Here is a 20,005-nt window from a genome sequence, read left to right as displayed (position 1 = left end):
ACGAAAACATGGTTTATTTTAGGAGAGATAAGTCTTTTTATGCCCTCTAGCTAATTATTTGGCTGTGTGAAAATTTAGAAGGCAGTGAAAAAAAGAGATAAAACACGTATGAAAAAATACATACATTTGGAAGTACACTGAAATTGAGACAAAATAAATAGAGAGCTTCTATATTACAACTTGAAAGCTTAAATAGTAAAAATAAAAACAATACAAAATTACAAGTAAAACGAGGAAGATTTCATTGAAGAAAAACTATAGTGTGCACTAGCTTAAATTCTAGCAGCTTTCAGGTTGTAAATGTCAAGATTTCAGAGCAACTGAACACAAAACTAACTGCCATTGTGACCTAAATATTACGAATATGATTCGTTTTGGTCAACAGGAATTCATAAAAGGAGGATTGCAGTAAAATTGAATTTCTTTTAGGAACAGTGATACAAAATTCACATAGGATGGCCCTTGATATAATTTTCTGACCTTTAAAAAGGCTTTCACTACTCTTTTTAAATAAAGGACTATAATATAACGGAAAAAAAAAGTATGGCATTGAAGACAAGCCATTGAAACTATGAAAAGATGCTTTCACTATCAAAGAAAAATGTTACTAATAGAAATGGCTTGGAATTGAATACACTATTTGGGGACTTAAAAATTCCACTTTTTAATTGAATAGTAATCTATATGACATATCACACACAAAAAACGGTAGGACATGTATTCTATACTAGCCTTGTACATTGGGGCAAATAAAATTCAGTCATTCATAAAATGCTATAATGCATTAAAAATTAAATGATACTGTGATTACATATATGAACTTTTCATATTGAAATTCACATTTTGTTTTTGTAGACATATACTCTTTCCATAGATAATCCATCATTGTAAGAATGAGCCATAAGCTGTTTGTCATTTTATGTTAAATAATCAAATTGTAGAAAAAGATCAGCTAAAGAAATGTCCTAGATGTATGGCAAAAAGGTGGCTTTTACATGACTTTTTATTTCAACCACCATCTTATCTTAACCATATTCTTTCTATAGCAATCTGTATTTACAATGTATTCATATGATTTTAACTCTCTTTTAATAGCATTATTCTTCTTTTTCACAAATATAATAGCTCTCTCATTCTTTTAATGTTTGAGTCATTCTAAAATCACATTGCAAGCTGCTTATTTGAGCAAAATGATGAACTAGATATCTTGAAAATCCATCTGCTAGAAACCTTAGAAAATGCTTAAGAAAACAATTTTAAATGCATAACTGTGCTTACAAGAACAACAAAATAAAATATAAAAATTCCTGGAGCAGAAGAAAGGGTGAATGGGAAAGCAAATCAACCTACCTGAGCTAATGCAGTAACAGTTCCAGGAGAAGTTGTTGGGCTTGGCGTTCTCCAAGATTGTATATTGATTTTTAAAATTAACTGATTTTATTCTTGCATAATTTACATAAAGGAAAAACATAGATCTGGAGTATACAGTTTTATGAGCTTAGTAGATTGAAAAAAAAAAAAAGCTGCAACTTGTACCTCTCCTTCTAAACAAGCCCTTTGCAAATATAGTTCTATGCTGACTCTCTGCTGGCCTTGAGACTTGATCTGCCCAATGGGATATTGGAACATGAGACTAAAGCAGAACCTTTGAAAATACTTTCACATGGGACTTGCTTGCTTACATTTCTTGGAAACCTTTAAACCACAACTGTTTGAAAAAAGCAAAACTAGCCTATTGAATGATGATCAACATGTGATCAACCCATCTCTTTTGCTCCAGCCGAAATCTAACCAAACACCACAAATGTGAGTGTGACCATCTTGGAAATTTAGTTCAAAGTAGGACTCTGACACCAGAGATTGTCTGAGTTAGCCGATAGCCGAAGAACCTCCAAGGGTCAACAGACAGATGTGGCTTCATGAGTTTGTAACTACATAGGACTCTGAGATCAATAGTGTAAAAGCTCCTGGGGTTAAATATACTGTGATCTCTGTCTTGAAATTTCTAATAATTTTATTTTTTAAATTATATTTTCCAAATGAAGTCTCATGGGGCAATGGGGCATACAGGAAGTGCTTGGAATTTTTATTTACATGGAATCCTGCAACCCATATCCTCCCTGTCTCCCTGAAACATATTCTCAGCAGTTATTCCACTTTCCCCAGGTGCCCAGGGTTCTACTTGGCCTTCCCTCCCTACACTACTGCCCTCAAGCGTCTGAGTGAGAGCTTTGTCAATGTCATATTTAGTATCCACTCCTTGGCATCTCAACCTGGGGTATGGTGGCAGCTGTCCCTGTCCTAGGGTGAATTGGCAAAACATTTTCTATAGTCACTTCAGCTGGAACAAGCCCCTGACCCTCCCTTGATCCAGGATAAACACATCCCTGAATATAGATTGTGATCCTTTGGGGGTCACCTGTCTGTCACGGGTTGGGGTATCGAGACCACAGAATGGGCTGAGTGACTTCCTTTCACTTTGTAGGAGCACAGCTCATTTTTCTGGCAGCTGGCGGGAGAAGGAATTTAATAGCAACCGAGCCACAGTCATGTGCAAGGCCATGGATGGGACTCCCAATGCCTGTCAGGTTCATACTTGCCAGTGAGTATTCACTGTCCATGAAATAACAAATTTAAAAAGCACTGTCATAGCTCATGAGAGAGAGAAACAGATCCCATAGGAAGACTGAAAAAAAAATTTTAGATTTAGGGACTTCAATGTTAATTTTCCTCAAAGGCATTTCGTTTTGCACAAGGCCCTGCAAATAATGTAGCTGCTGCTGCTCACAGAATCATGAGAAAAGCTAAATAGTTTCTGCATTAAGCCACTTTAAGGCTCAGATGGGCTCCAGTTGAAGCCTCGTATTTTATAAAATGGATGTTTAGTAAAGGAACTGATCCTCAGTTATGTTTACAGCACTTGGGATTGTGTTTTCTTGTACATTTTGTATTTTAAAACATTTCATGCTAGTGCAGTGATCCTTACACAAATACAAAGGGAATAAGAGCCAGCAGTTCAGTCTCCTCAGTTTTAGTGCTGAAATAATAAACAGTGACAGGTCAAAAAAATTAGGTATAGTGTGTTACGCAGTAGAAGCTATAGATGAACTTTGACAAATATATGAACTCCATGTAATTAACACCCAAATCATGATATATGACATTCTCATTGTCACATTCTCATTTCCACTGTCTTGTTCTACCATGTCTTGTCTTTTTTTTCAATTGCCTTCTTCAGCAGAACATATCATATATGTGATCTATCACTGATGAAAACATTGCATGTGAACTGTAACTATATACATATATATAGTCTTAGATATTTTAGATATTTTATGTCCTTATTATCTTACAAATAGTTTTTACTCTGTTTTCAGTTGCTTGTTTCTGGTATATAGGAAGACAATTTATGTTTGTATGTAGTTATATTTTGTATCCTGTGACCCTACTCCATTAATTTACTAATTTTTATGTATTAATTCTTCAGAAAATTCTATGTACAAAGTAATATAATCTGAAGATGCATACGCTTAACTCTTTTTCACTTTGAACTGTAAGCCCTTTATATTCTAGGCTTGAGCACTGAGAGTTTTAAGATATTAAGACTAACAGATACGTTTGATAAAAATTTTACTACCTCACATTGAAAAATAAGAAAAGATGAAATAATAGAACAATTCCTCTGTCCTTCAATTGCTGAAAAAGTAACTTGAAAATAACATATTTCGTAATTCAGCATTCATCTCCTGAAGTTATTTACCATTAATTTAAAAATTAAAAGTAATTGCAATAATACTTAAAATCCATTCCATATTTAAATTTCTTCAGAGCTTACCCTAAAGAAACACCCTCGGTTGCTACTTTTCATTAAAAGACCATACCAACTTTCAAGGATTTTCCTGTTATTTCATGGCTCTTTATCTTCTGTTAATCCAGAACAATTCTGTCATCTTCATCTCTCCTACCAAGTTAACTTGATTTTGAGGAGAGTATACCAATGGAGCTTTAGAGCAAGCATGTCTCACATTATACATTTTTCTGATTATATCTTTACAAGTTGTTTAACTTATTCTACTAATGACTATTTCATGTAAACTGGCAGCTTTTAAGGCATGGGTAGATACAGGTTAAGCAGTTTGAGCAAAAAATAATAATAATAGGTAAATTCTCTATATTTTGTAATGAATATCATCGTGGCCATGCAATGCCAGTTTTCTTGCTACTTATAAGGCTAAACATGACTCTCTGGTGAGGTGATAACTGCTCAACCTCATTAATAACAAGGGAAATGTAAATTAAAATCATAATAACATACCAAAACATACCTACAGGAATAACCAAAATAAAAAATCCTGGGAAAACCAAGTATTGGCTAGAATGTGAAGAAATAAGTTTTATATTGTACAAGTATGTATATAAATTACTATAAACATTTAAGACAATTGCTTAGTGGAATTAGATAGTGAAACACATTTCTAAATGCTGCTACTTGACAATTCCACTCCTAAATGACACATGTGCACATGAGCACTACCACAGGACTTTTGGTCTGTCAACTTTATTGCTGCTAATTTGAGTACCAAGGTACTAAATAACATATTCATATAATGATATAATAGAGTATATTATAATATGTTAATATTTTTGAATGCTATGTGGCAATGATCATTTTCCTACCTAACCAAATGTAATATGAGAACTGCTATATGAGAAGCAATACAGATATATTTCACAAACATATGTTGAATAAAGGAAGTCAGTCACAAAACATGCACTCTATGATTCTGTTATTCACATTAAAAAGTCAATTCCACTTAATTTATGGAATTAGAAGTCAGATCAGGTTTGGAGAAGGAGGAGGAATGGTGGGTAGTAGGGAACAGAACATAGTAAGTTTCCAATAATGTTATATTCCTTGACTTGGTTGGTAGATACATAGATGTTTTCACTTTGAGATAATTAATTACTCTGAACAACTGTCATAAAACAACATTAAATATATTAAATAAAACTCTAAACTGAGTACTTTGAAAACATCGATGGGATATCCAATTTCCTAAAAAAGAATAGTTCTTACCAAAATGTACTGTGCAATAAACTTGAATATTTAATAGCATAATGGAAATTCAAGTAATAGATTTAACTCTTAAAACTCTATTCACTATTAACAAGACATCCAGATCATTTTACATAATGCTCCTATCACTCAAGAATATAAGAATGTAGTAATACTAATTACAATTAAACTAATTCTGAGGAAAACAGGTAGAGAGCAGAGGGTTTCACTGAAAACTTTAATGCACCCATAATGTTTTACTTCATGGACAAAAAAAATCTAATGTGTCAACATGTTAAGATGATGTAGCTTAGTTTGGATACACATGAGTAAGTAAAAGTACTTTTTTTTTTTTTTTTTTTTTGAGACAAAGTCTTGCTGTGTCACTCAAGCTGGACTGCAGTGGTGTGATCTCAGCCCACCACAACCTCTGCCTCCTGGGTTCCAGTGACTCTCCCACCTCAGCTGGGATTGCAAGTGCATACCTGTGTAGCTGACACTGCAAGTGCATACCACCACACCTGGTTAATTTTTGTATTTTTGGAGATATGGGGTTTCACTATGTTGGCCAGATTAGTCTTGAGCTCCTACCATCAAATGGTCCATCAGCCTTGGCCTCCCAAAGTGCTGAGATTACAGTCGTGAGCCACTAGCCCTGGCCATTTCTATACTCTATATTTGAAATATGTCATACAACAAATGATAGCATATTTTAAAGACCAATAGATTTTGCAAATTTGATATGATGATAGCACATTTTAAAGATAAATAGATTTTACAGATTTAAATAGATTTGTGAATTTGTTATCTAGATTACATTATTTATATTATGTATCACCATTAGAAACTTTGGAAGTACATGCAACCATTTTAGATTTATTCAAAGTAGAAAATAAGTTTATTCATAAATTCCATTTCCACAAAGATGTGATAGGCAACAAAAATTTTCCAATTACCATCTGTTACTTTTGGGTTAGCACATCACCTATGGCTTAAAAGAGACCACTTGGATCCAGATTTTAAAAGCCAAAAATATTCTGAGTTTGCAGATTTTCATGACTTTCTGCAAAATAATATAGTAGGACTACGTGCATACAATGAGTTTTTTATAGTTAAACTACCTCTGAATCTATTGTTGACTAAACTAGCTTATTTTGTTTGCTTTTAAGTTACCCAATTATGAGTATTGTAGAAAAGTTGGAAGGGTAGGTGTTTCTCCTCAAATGGTTAGACAATGTGTCACAGAGTTTAAAAATCCATCTTGAAAACAAACTTTACCATTCCATTATTTACTACCTACCTGACCTTAAAGCACACTCTTTGCCTCAGTTTTCGCATCTGTAATTTGAGGTGATAATACAATTAAACTCATATAATTGTTCAGAGGATTAAATGTACCCAAAAGACACTTACCTAGTGGGCTGGGCACAGTGGCTCACGCCTGTAATCTCAGCACTTTGGGAGGCAGAAGCAGGAGAATAATTTGAGCCCAGTAGTTTGACACCAGCCTGGACAACATAGCGAGACACCCATATCTACAGATAATAGTAACAATGGATTAGCCAGGCACCGTGACTTGTGCCTGTGGTCCCAGTTACTCACGAGGCGGAGGCAGAAGGACTGTCTGTGCCCAGGAGGTCAGAGCTACAGGGAAAGGAGCCATAATTGTGCCACCACACTCCAGCTTGGGATACAGAGTGAAATCTTGGGAAAAAAAAAAAAAAAGAAGGAAGGAAGGAAGGAAGGAAGGAAGGAAGGAAGGAAGGAAGGAAGGAAGGAAGGAAGGAAGGAAAGAAGGAAGGAGAATGATCACATAGTAGTAACTGATCAATAAATGAAATGTGAATAGTCATTATGTCTACATAAAATTATCTATCATCTATCTATCTATCTATCTATCTGTCTGTCTGTCTGTCTGTCTGTCTGTCTATCTATCTATCTATCTATCTATCTATCTATCTATCTATCTATCTATCTATCTGTCTGTCTGTCTAAGTAAAATCTTAGCCCAACTACTCTATCAAAAATATCTCAATAAAGCAAGTCACAGGACATTTGGCTTCCCAGTGCATATAAAAGTTACACTAAATTGTGTATACTAAACATCCAGGGCTTGTAGTTCCATTTAGAGAGCACAAGCAGAGTAAATGAAGCATAATTCTTAAGGGCATTAGGACTTTTGAAATGGTCAATGAGCATTGACTTCAACATAAAGTCACCAGCTACATTAGCTCCTAAGAAGTCAGCCTGTCCTTTGAAGTTTCGAAGCCAGGTATTGACTTGTCTCAAGCTATGAAAGTATTAGATGGTGTTGTATTACAGTTTAAGTCTCCTACATTAAAAATCTATTTTTTTTTTTTTTAGTGTAGCCCTCTTTATCTATTACCTTAGCTAAAACATCTAGAGAACCTGCACAGCTTCTACATCGGCATGTGCTGCTTCACCTTGCATTTTTAGACAGTTTCTTTTTTGTAAACTTCATAAACAACCTCTTCATAAACCAAACTTTTCTTTTGCAGCTTTCTCACCATCTCAGTCCGCATAGAAATAAAGGGAGAGTTAGGGTCTTGTTCTCAATTAGGTCTTATTTTAATATAATTAGTGACTTGTTTATCTATCTAAAAAACTGAAACTTTCTTCATAAAAGTAATAAGATTGTTTTGCTTTCTTATCATTCCTGTGTTCACTGTAGTAGCATTTTTAATTTCCTCCAATAACTTTTTCTTTGCATTCACAAGTTGACTAGTTGACACGAGAGGTCTAACTTGTAGCCTGTTTCAGTTTTTGATGTGCCTTTCTCACTAAGATTAGCTTTTGATTTAAAATGAGAGATGTGGAACTCTTTCTTTCACTAGAACACCTGCAGGCCATTTTAAGGTAACTAATTGACCTAATTTCAATATTGTTGTGTCTACGGGAATAGGAAGGCCAGTGGAGAGGGAGAGAGACAGGGAATGGCTGGTTTGTGGAGCAGTGAGAACACGCCTTTATTGATTAACTTTGCCATCTTATATGGGAGTGGCTTGTGGCACCTCAAAACAATTACAATAGTCACATTTAAAGCTCTCCAACCACAGATCACCATAACAGCTTTAATATTAAAAAAGTTTGAACTATTGTAAAAATTACCAAATGTGGCACAGAGACACCAAGTGAGCACATGGTGCCAAGAAACTTGATGGATGCAGGGTTGCCCAGAGCTGTCCATTTGTTTAAACAAAAAATGCAATATCTGCAGAGTGCAATAAAGTGGAGCACGATAAATTTAATATCTGTACAGTGTATGGGATTGTATTGCCAAACTGTCCAGTGCTTCACAAAAAAATCATGGTCAATACTTTGTCTCGTGTAATGTGTTCAGAGAGCCTCTGTGAAATCTAAAGTTTCTCAGAACAGTCTGAGGGGGATGGGATATAGACAAAGGCAGCAATTTACCCACGGTGTTCATCCTTTTTCCCATCTTCCAGTAACCAGAGTTACTTCTTCAGAAATCCTGGTTGGGCTACGTGGACTGAATAGCTAGTATGACATCCAGTCATTCCAGTTTCTTTTCAACCAGTGCAGTTATCTGGCCTCTGTGATCAAAGCAATAATGTGATTTATCTGCAGGGCAACTCCAGCTGGAAAACAAGCTGAGTTCTGGAGTTTCAGGGCTGGGGAAAGAAACACTGGCCAGGCTGGGCGCGGTGGCTCACATCTGTAATCCCAGAACTTTGAGGTCAGGAGTTTGAGACCAGTCCGGGCAAAATGGAGAAGCCCCGTCTCTACTAAAAATACAAAAATTTGCCAGGCGTGGTGGCATGTGCTTGTAATCCAGATGCTTGGGACGCTGAGTCAGGAGAATCTCTTGAATCCAGGAGCCAGAAGTTACAGTGAGCTGAGCCACTGCACGCCAGCCTGGGCGGCAGAACGAGACTGTGTCTCAGAAAATAAATAAATAAATAAATAAATAAATAAATAAATAAATAAGAAATATTGGCCAAAATAAGTGAAAGTGAATCAATACATAAACTGACCCAAGTATATAGTCACTGTCTAGATATTTATCTGAAAACTTTTCTTTGTCATGCAAATATACCCTATAGAAAATTTTTTAACACAGGAAAAAAATTTCATTGTAACAATGTGTTCTGTAATTTTTACCATTGGATTATTAGTGGGTATATGTTTTAACATGTTCCTGCAATTATAAATATTTGTAAGTAAATATTCTTGCCTCAAATATTATAGACAGTTTCTGGGTGTATATTAGCTGTGTCAAGTGCTGTATATACATTTTAAATGCTGAGTATTTAATTTGGTCTCCTTCCAGAACGGTTGTGCCCATTTGTACTCCCTAAGTCGCTTACAAGTTTGCCTGCCCATCTGCAGACTCATCAATATGAGTTTTTAAATAATTTTAACTCTGTGAAATTAATTAGGGAGAAATGTGGGACATGTTGTTATTTTATTGTTATTTTTTGAAGATTTTTTTTTTAATTTTCAAATTTCTATCCTCTACAATGGACATAGTTTTTTCAGTTGTACGTACCTTTACTCTCAGTGCTTATTTCTCATTATAATTAAAAAAAATATTTTATCTTTAAGAATATAATTCCTTTGCAACATATATTTTTCAAATTATTCATTTACCTTTATATAATTAATGTTGATTATGGACATAAAAATCTATTCTCATCAGTATTACTGTTAACAGAAGTAGATATAATAATTTGTTTTACAGTTGCTCTTAAGTGTTATGGTTTTAAAGATTTTTATACCTTTATTATATTGTATTTTTCAACACAATATTATTAAAATATTATAATTCACTTTTACCCTAAAATATTTAAAACTTATAATTTATGTCAGCATATGTAGCATATTGATAAAATATTTTAGAAAGTAGTATTTGTTAAATAACATTTTTATTTGTAGATTTCAATGTCATTTTTATTCTTTTGATGTTGTTTTGCGACAAGGTCTCACTCTGTCCCCCAGGCTGAGGTACAGTGGCACAATCATGGTTCACTGCTGCTTCCATCTCTCTGGCTAAAGCAATTTTCCTACCTCTGACTCCTGAGTAGTTGGGACTACAGGTGCAAGTCAGCAAATCTGACTAATCTTTTAAATTTATTTTTTGCAGAGATGAGTCCTCACTCTGTTGCCCAAGGTGGTCTTGAACTCTTGGGCTCCAGCGTTCCTCCTGTTTCTGCCTCCCAAACTGTTGGGGATTACAAGTGTGAGCTGCCGCAGCCAGTCCTTTTTTTTTATTTTCTAATATACATTTGCATCTCTTTGTGCATTATTTCTTATGTTTGATTTATCTATCTAACCACGTACCTATCAAAATGCAGTTTATTTTATACTATGTGGATTTTAATGCATGATAAACTGTCTTTATTAGTATTTCTTTAAAAAAAAACAAGTATTTTTATTCTAAATGATATTTAGAGCTTCTTGACCAAGTCTATTAAACTCTTACTGACTTTGATTATAATTAATATTACCAATTAAATGAGGATAATTTAAAAGAAGGAACTTCTTATAGTTTTTCTGTTATGAATTCTTTTAGTTAACATTTTCTGATGAGAGAGTGTTTACCCCTGGCCTTTCCTTATTTTATCTTATCTTCAGCATGTTCATATATTTAATGTTTTATCTTCATAATATATTTTATTAAAATGTTTACCTGATTATAAGTAATTTACAAAGAAATTAAATTTACATACAGATATGAAACATTTATTTTCATGAACTTTGTTGACTCGTTTGATTATATTTGATTATCTACATGTCTTTTTTCCAACAGTATGCTTTTGTTTGTTGGTTTCAATTATTGTCTATGAAATCTTTGTTAAGCAATATATTGTCCAAAGACCAATAGCAGTGACCTGACCTACTAGCTTGTAAGAATTCAAAAAACCAGGTCATATCACAGATTTGTTATGATAGGTATTTTAACAAGACCCCAAGGTGATTCATATACCTATGAAAGTCTGAGAATATAGAACATCCACAATAAAACTTTGATTAGACTTTATGCATATATTCATCTTACCAGTGTCTGCCACTCATGGAAGCCATCACTAAATTGACTTTCCCCTGTTCTCTTGTAAGTGCTCATGCTATCTTTCTGATCTTTATGTTTTGACATGCCAGTTGTGTTGTTTTGTTTTTTTCACTGTAGATAAGGTACAGCAGTAGATTCTTTATTTGCTTCTGTTTGTGTGTGTGTGTGTGTGTGTGTGTTTATGGCTTCCCTTCTTACCTAGGGATACTATCTTTCAAAGAAGACAGGATAGCAACCTGGCCTTTTGCCTTGTTCATTTCATTCATTTCTACATTAAATGTAACAAGAATGACTAAATTGCTGGTATGGTGATGGCATTCTTAATAGTATTCTGCTCCAATATAGATTTTGTTCACTTTGTGTAATGTGTTGCTCCACTCCATGGGATTCAGAGGGTACAGACATCATATTACTTATTTATTATCAAATACATACATAGATTTTTCTGCTATTCATTACCCGGCATTTACCAAAATTCTGTATTACAGATTAACTAGGAAATCATCTAGATTTATGTTCTAGTCTGTGTTATAAATAAGACATATGTCATTTAGAGGTTGGCTAGGTCAATTCAACAGTTAGGAGTGATGTGAAATGGGACTTATCATGAGAACTAAACCTTACAATTGTGAGAGAACATGAGAAATGAAGGTCTGAAAGATGATCGTTGAAGTATCAGTATCATTTACCATGGAACATAAAAGTATGCTGCTGAAGAAGTCTATGGAAGGCTTTTACTCTTTTGTCTGGTGGTGGGCCCAGAGCTGCTACAGTTCAGCCTTGCAGGCATTCTGGAAAAAATCTGGATGTAGGGGATAAGGGAAATGTGAAGGAATGAAGGGAAGTAAGGGGAAACTGAAACCTATCAGCACACAGTAGACCCTGTGAGGACAAACTGACAATTATCCCCGTTTCTCATGCTTTCTGCTCTGGGACTTCGTGATGCCATGGTATGGAACATATACTGTGAAAATCTGCTCTGTACGCACACATACATAGTCCTGAAATGCAAGAAAGTTATTACCCATGGATCAAAACTTGGCAAGTGAAGATAGAAGCCAGTAAATAAGTGATTCTTGTAAATATCTCCTTTATTAAAACAATCAAACAAACAAAAATAATTTGGGTTTCCTAAAGTCAGGGCTTCTTGGTTAATTGTGGCCTTCTATCTGAATGCTTTAACTACCCACAAAATATGACAATGTTTTCATTTTAACTTATCCTTATATAACCAGCTCAGGAATACTGAACTTGTCAAGTATTGGAAGAGAAGTAGAATCACTATTGTTAATTTTGGTGTTGTCATCACTGTATTTGTAAACATATCCTGGTAGCTTTCATGCCTTTGTTATTTATAGTCACTCAGACTTCAGGCTAGAGGCTTGCTCTAATACTTTCTTTCCTTGGCTTTCTTTCTGCCTATACTGTCATTCATCTTGCAATCATCACTTTGCTAGATAAATATCCTGTTTCACTGATATTTGTGCTTTTTGTATGAGGCCTTGTCAGTGTTGGGGAAATATGTTCTATCACGTGTTCATTTGATCTGATTCACAGCCATGACATTATTATACACATATATATTCCATTATCCCAGATTTCTCATCATCTTGCAGATTTCTTACATATTTATACTTTTCCTTACTATAGTTCATCTTCTCAGAAATGTATTTATTTCACTATGCTTTTAGTATAATATATGTTACATATGTGATCAATCTATATTAGAGCAAATTTTATATACAGAAACAATACGGGGAATGATGGATTGTAAATGAATAATGAAGATTGCTTTAGTTTATTCTCAGAATTTTCTTATCTAAAGAATATGTTCTAGTATTCTGTATTTTGTCAATATACTAACACTACATTAGTATTTCACCTCTCAGGAGATGATACTAGCAAGTTCAAACAAAGCCTTGGGCTCAGTTGTGTCTAGACATATTGCTGAGAGACAGTAAATGGCATTCCAACATCAAGATATACTTGAAATGATAAAAGTCATTGTTTGCCTATGTGAGTGAATTCTAAATTCAAGTGTTGGGAAAGATATGGACTAACGTTCAAAGATCAATGTGTCAATATAGGGCCAGGCATGGTGGTTCACTCCTGTAATCCCAGCAATTTGGGAGGCTAAGGCGGGCAGATCGCCTGAGGTCAAGAGTTCAAAACCAGCCTGGCCAACATTGTGAAACCTTGTCTCTACTAAGAATACAAAAATTAGCTGGGCTTGGTGGCAAGCATTTGTATTGCCAGCTGGGAGGCTGAGACAGGAGAATCACTTGAACCCGGTAGGCAGAGGTGGCAGTGAGCCAAGATAGTACCATTGAACTCCAGCCTTGGCGATGAGTGAAACTTGACAAGAGTCTCAATAAATAAATAAATAAATAAATAAATAAAATGACAGTGTATTTTGCAAGTCATAATAAATGTTTATTTTTTTAACAAAAGTACTGAAAATAAATTTGTTTAATAATTACTGTATAAATTGAAAAACTAAGTATTTATTATATTCATATTATTAGGTAATGAATCACATTCAAACTTAGTCATCACTTTATTTTGCATTGGTCTATGGGAACATTTTATATACACACAAAAATTACAAACAAGAATTATTTTAAAAACTCTAAAAATCCTTATTGAAGCTCTTTTGTGCATAAGAGCTGTCCAAGGATGTAACTTGGTTAATATTACTCTGTGGCACACTGAGCTTACTACACTTTACAATATCTGAGGAAAACATTTAAAGTCTACATGAAATGTATTATTTGTAAATCATGAATGTATTTTTCTTGCATACATTATTAGCATAGTACAAAAAGCAAGATTTTAATGTCATGTAGATACTTCTAGATCTTTATTTATTTATTTATATTTATTTATTTATTTATTTATTTATTTATTTTATACGGAGTCTCGCTCTGTCGCCCAGGCTGGAGTGCAGTGGCGCGATCTCGGCTCACTGCAAGCTCCGCCTCCCGGGTTCACGCCATTCTCCCGCCTCAGCCTCCTGAGTAGCTGGGACTACAGGCGCCTGCCACCATGCCCTGGATTTTTTTGTATTTTTAGTAGAGACGGGGTTTTGCCATGTTAGCCAGGATGGTCTTGAACTCCTGACCTCGTGATCCACCCGCCTCAGCCTCCCAAAGTGCTGGGATTACAGGCGTGAGCCACGGCGCCCAGCCCTTACAATTATATTTTAAAAATTACAGTGTCTGTTCTTCTTTTCTCCTTCTTCTTCTTCAAATGGGGATTATTTCTCTTTTTACCAGGTAGGAATGATGTTAGGTTTACTGTGTTTTAAATGCACTTATTACTTTCCAATTAAGTTCAAACCTTTGTAAAAAGTATTATATCTTCTATATTTAAAGGTTTGCGCATAGTTCATAAAACCGTGTTGGTGAATATGCAATTATTTACTAGAGTAATTGTTTTCCTGGAAACAATATACCAATATTGTTTTATGAACAGTATCTAAGACTTTAAATATTCCAGCTTATGTAAAATAAATGTCGCCTGTTCTAATATAGTCATTTCACCTGTATTTAAAGTTATCACCTATTAAATCAAAATGGTTGTTGAACTTGAAAAATTCTATTTAATGGGAAATCATGAATGAACATAGATGTTTCTCATTCAAATATCATTTCCCCCCTAGTTGATGGCTTCTTGCTTAGTAGGTCATGAAATTTAAGACTAGAAGCTATCTTCCTGAGAAAAAATGATAAAGAATAGGGTTATTATTTCTTTTGGGAAATAGTTACTTGAAGTGTGACTAAAATGTGCCAAAAGGAAAAAGGAAAAGAAAGCTTAAACTCTAAACCACTACTAAACCGTCTTATGTGAAAATCAATGAAGTTATCATACTACCACCATAGCCTTACTCCCAAAATCTCTGTTATATTTTGCATGTTTAAAACAAAAAGCAAATTCTGATTTGAAAAATAAAATGCTTATTTGCATGGCTACAAATTTTACTTCTTTTTATTTGAGAGTTAGGACTTTGAAGGAGAAAAGTCTATATGAAGAAGGAATAGTGACTTATGGATAAAAATATTTCATTTTCTAGACTATAGCTAATGTCACAAGCAAATTAACTTTCTTCACACATGACTTATCAAGCCTAGGGATAATAGGTTTAACTATAGAATTTCAATTCAACTAATCTGAAACTTAATCTCAGGTAAAGTATGAGAAATACCTAGATGAAAATATAAAGAACAACAGAGTATAAATGACTTAAAGAAAGAGTGACAATTGGTCTGATATAGATTATAGAAAGAAAGAAAATAGGTGCTTTCTTTAATGGAAAGTAAAACAAAAAATTGGTGACAAAATTGCAGTATAGATGATGGGCAAAAGTAGAACTCGAAATTTTAACAAACCAAAATACAATTGCAGAAATGTTGACATAATTGAGAGAGTTTATAAGCAAAAAAGCAGAGAAATTATAGGTCAAACTAGTATATATGTGTGTGTATATGTGTGTGTGTGTATGTATATATATCACTATAATTTTTTAAAAGGATAAACAAATTGTTGGATTTAAATGATGATAAAAGAAGTGTACTTAAATAGTTCACTTCGGAAGAGAATGCTATAGAAGAACAAAATTAACATTTAAAAAGTATATTGGAAACAAGTAAACCTTGACTTTGTTTGGTACACAGTTACACTAAAATCAGGTCATTTAATAAAGTGTTTCTTTTACGTGGCTTACATTATTATTACTCAGAGTTTCAAGTTTGAAACACTAAAGATATTATTTGGTTTTAATTATCACACACAAGGGACACATTATCCAAAATAGAAATGGTGGAAATCTTGAAGTGAATTGATCAGATACTATATATGTTGCCAATTTCAAATGAAAGAAATGTTGAATAGTACAGGTGACTACCAGTGACTGGTTGCTTTGTTTGGTGGCAGTTAATTACAAACACATTACTATATTAGCAGCCCCGAATTTGGCATGAGTGCAGTGATATTTTCTTTGCTTATTTGAAATGAAAATGAAAAATACACATTTTTTTCAATGTGTATTTTGAAATGAAAATGAAGAAACAGGGAGATATTTAATAAGAAAGACTAAAAAATTAAATTCACAATAATGTCAATGATATGATACAGGTTTTATAGAAATTTTATTAGCTTTGCATACAATCTATGTAGATTTTCCATGAATTAAAAATTCATGACTTATCAACAAAGAGTTTAAAAGTTGTTCCTTCTCTCCCTCCCCCTCCTCCCTTCTGTCTCTCTTTCTTTCTGTCACTCTTTGTCAAAATACATCAGCAATATCCAATAGTATTGTAATAATGTCTGAATCTTGCTTTTTCTTCACAAGATATTAGATTAATATCTAATAATAATTATCTAATAATAATTACACATTATTATTATTGTTATTATTATTATTATTTTGAGGCAGAGTCTCACTCTGTTGCCCAGGCTGGAGGGCAGTGGCACAACGTCAGCTCACTGTAATCCCCGCCTCCAGGGTTGAAGTGATTCTCCTGCCTCAGCCTGCCAAGTAGGTGTGATTACAGGCACCCGCCACCAAGCCTGGCTAAGTTTTTTTGTATTTTTAGTAGAGATGGGGTTTCCCCATGTTGGCCAGGCAGGTCTCAAACTCCTGACCTCAGGTGACATGCACCCCTTGGCCTCTCAAAGTGCTGGAATTACAGGCCTAAACCATTGTGCGCGACCCAGACATTAATTTTGAGAAAGGAAATAGCATTGCTTGTATATTGACTATTCAGATAATTAATGAGATGTAAAACTTGCCACATAAGAATTTAAATAACATATCCATGCCACTGAGGCAAGTATTAAGGGTAAATTGTTTAACAAGGTTGAAATCCATCCATCAGAAGAATGTTCAAACAGTTTCACTGGTAAATAATTTTCTTCCAAATGATTTTTCCATTTATATTATTAAATTAGTTTGTTATAGTGGTAACAGCGTTTGGCTCATATAAGATGTGGAATTTTTGTTTGTATTGATGGGTTCGGCAGCAATAAATGAAAACACAATTAAAACAGGCTTAAATATACATGGTATGTGTTATATCACCTAGCAACTCTAGAGCTGCATGGCTACAAAATTTGCTAAGTCATTGACTCAAATGTGTAATTAAGGCTCAAATTTTTCTCCCACTTTCACCTGGCGCCTTCAACATGCTTGCCATGACTTTCATGTTGATATAATGTCGGATACATAGGGATTACCACTACACAAATCAATGAAGGGAGGGGAAGATTGAAGATGATGTGCTGTGTCTGATTTTTAAAATCATTTTATTTTGATCTAATTTCAAACTCGAAAAAGTTCCAAAAGTAGCAAAAGTACACAAGTGCACATACAGAGGCATGTTTCTTTTTCCTGACATTTAAGCATGTTAATGCTTAATTGTTTATTTAGTGCTTAGTTAATGGTTAATGTGGTTTCTGTCAGATTTCTCTCCTGTACATTTCCTAGTTTTCCTTTGTATTAACTAAATAGATATTGGCAGATATTTTAAAACTGTCTGGATAACTTTCGTATGCAATTTTCACCCACTAGTTTTAGTAAACATTAATCATTTTCTAAATATATTACCCATCTACATTAATTAGTTGATATTCTGTCCAAAAGAAGAGTTTTAATGTTGTGTTATTTATTTACTTACTTACGGACACTCTGGTTATAGTTTTTAATTCATTACAATATTTGGTAATCTTGATTGTAAAGTTGTCTCTGAATTGGCTAATGAAAGCACTGTAGATGTAATTGTACCCTTTGAACATGTTTCAGTCATTTTTTTAGCACTTCTTTTATTTCTGGCTTAACAAAGTTTTCCTTGCTTATCTCTTAAGATCCCTGCCGTAGAGCTGAAATCTACCGTTTCTCTAAGGAGTTCTGTTTTGTGTGTTTGTAAAGACTGATATTTAGAAACCAAAGGCCGAGATCCGAGTGCTGGGTGTGCTCATTGCTACTGAGGAACTATTTTCAGGAGACAATATAAGGACATTACATACATATAAATAGGTAGATATGCACATATATAGTTGTTTATATGTTATATATGTTCATATGAATGTATTTGTGCATATATACACAGATGTGTATGTTTATGTTTATATACATATATATGTATATGCACACAAATAGAGTTTTGTGTATGTATATATATGTAATTTGAAGCTAAAAATCAAGGAAACAGATTATTCTCAAGATCCTCCAGAATGAACCATGTCTGAACACTTTATGACTTTAGCCAGTGGAACTAATTTGATACTTTTGACCTCTAGAATTGTAAGAAAATAACTTTTTGTTTTAAAACACTAAGCTTGTAGTGATTTGTTACAGTAGCAATAAGAAACTAATACACATACCATTTAGAATTTCGTATTTTTTTTTTGGTAAAATGTACAAAGATGTGCAGACCTTAAATGTACAATTAGACAATTTTTGTAAATGTATATATGCAAATCAGGATACAGTTGGGATATCAGGATAACCATTATCCTGATGATTTTCAACACCTTTTAAATTATCCTAACAGCTCTTTCACTGGCACATCCCTTTTGTCTCAGTAAATCACTGAACTGATGTATGTCACCATAGATTATTTTGATTAATGTGGAAGTTTATACAAAGGAGATAATACAACACGCATTCTTTTCTATCTCACTTTTTTTGTGCAACACGGTATCAGGGTAATTCTTCCATGTGGTTGCATGTATCCACAGTTCATTTATATTGCTAAGCAATATTCTATTGTATCAATGTATGACTTTTTATCCATTCACTGACTGATAGACATCTTGCTTATTTCTATTGTTAGACCATTACAGGGGGGAAAAATGGGCCTATCATTCTGAGGCATAAGTTTTAATTTATCCTAGGAAAATACCTGGTAGCAAAAAATGCTTAACCTGGGATAACTAATTATTGAACTTTATAAGGAAGTATCAAACTATTTTCCAAGGTGATTTAATACTTAACACTCTTACAAACAGTATCTAAAAATTCCCATTGTTCCATATTCTAGATAGCACTAGGTATTCCAAACTTATTAATTCCAGCTATCTAGTACATTGAAAAAGTTGTTTTTATAACTATTATGAGTTTGTGGAGCTTCTTGAAATTATAAATTTTAGACGTATCATCAATGCTCAGCAATTTTACACCATTCATATTTCATTGCCTTGGTCTCGTTCTCTCTCCCCTTTTCTACTGAAGCTCCATTTGGTATAGCACGTGGTATTTTTCCACAGGTCATAAAAGACCTGATCGTTTCATTGCAGTTTTTTTCTATTTGTCATAGCTGATAATTTCTATTAATTTATCTTCTAGATTATCAATACTTTATATTTTTCAATTTGCAGTTAAGCTCATCTAGTGATATTTCTTCTTTATATGTAGTTTTATGATAAATATTTTTATAGTTATTTAAAAATTTGTGATGCTTCTCCATTTGTTACTCATTAGGACTGTATTTTACTTTAGGTCATTGAGCCTATTTATAATATTGCTTAAAAGTCGCTTTCTGCTAATTTCAACGTTGTTATATTGCAATCAATTTCTGCTGACTTATTTTTCTCTCTGTGGGTTCATGAATTTCTGTTTCTTCATATATATATATATCATTTTAAATTGCATAATATAAATTGTGAGTCATACATTGTAGGGTACCTAATTCTTTTATCTTTCTCAGAAGAATTTTGATTATCTTCTTAGAAGGTTGTTTCTTTAATGACACTCGAGTTACAAACTCAGTCTGTCTGGAGGGGTGGGGTAAAACCTCCTGCTCAGCCTTCTTAATGCCTTAAACTATTGTTTTCTGATGGAACTTTAGGAAAACCTCCTGCATATATGCAGTCCACTTGTTATTCAAGGATTTCAGTAC

The sequence above is a fragment of the Macaca nemestrina genome, chromosome 7, assembly GCF_043159975.1.
Source record: "Macaca nemestrina isolate mMacNem1 chromosome 7, mMacNem.hap1, whole genome shotgun sequence".
Classification (NCBI taxonomy): domain Eukaryota; kingdom Metazoa; phylum Chordata; class Mammalia; order Primates; family Cercopithecidae; genus Macaca; species Macaca nemestrina.
The sequence above is the reverse complement of the archived record's forward strand: the minus strand, read 5'-3'. Positions refer to the sequence as shown.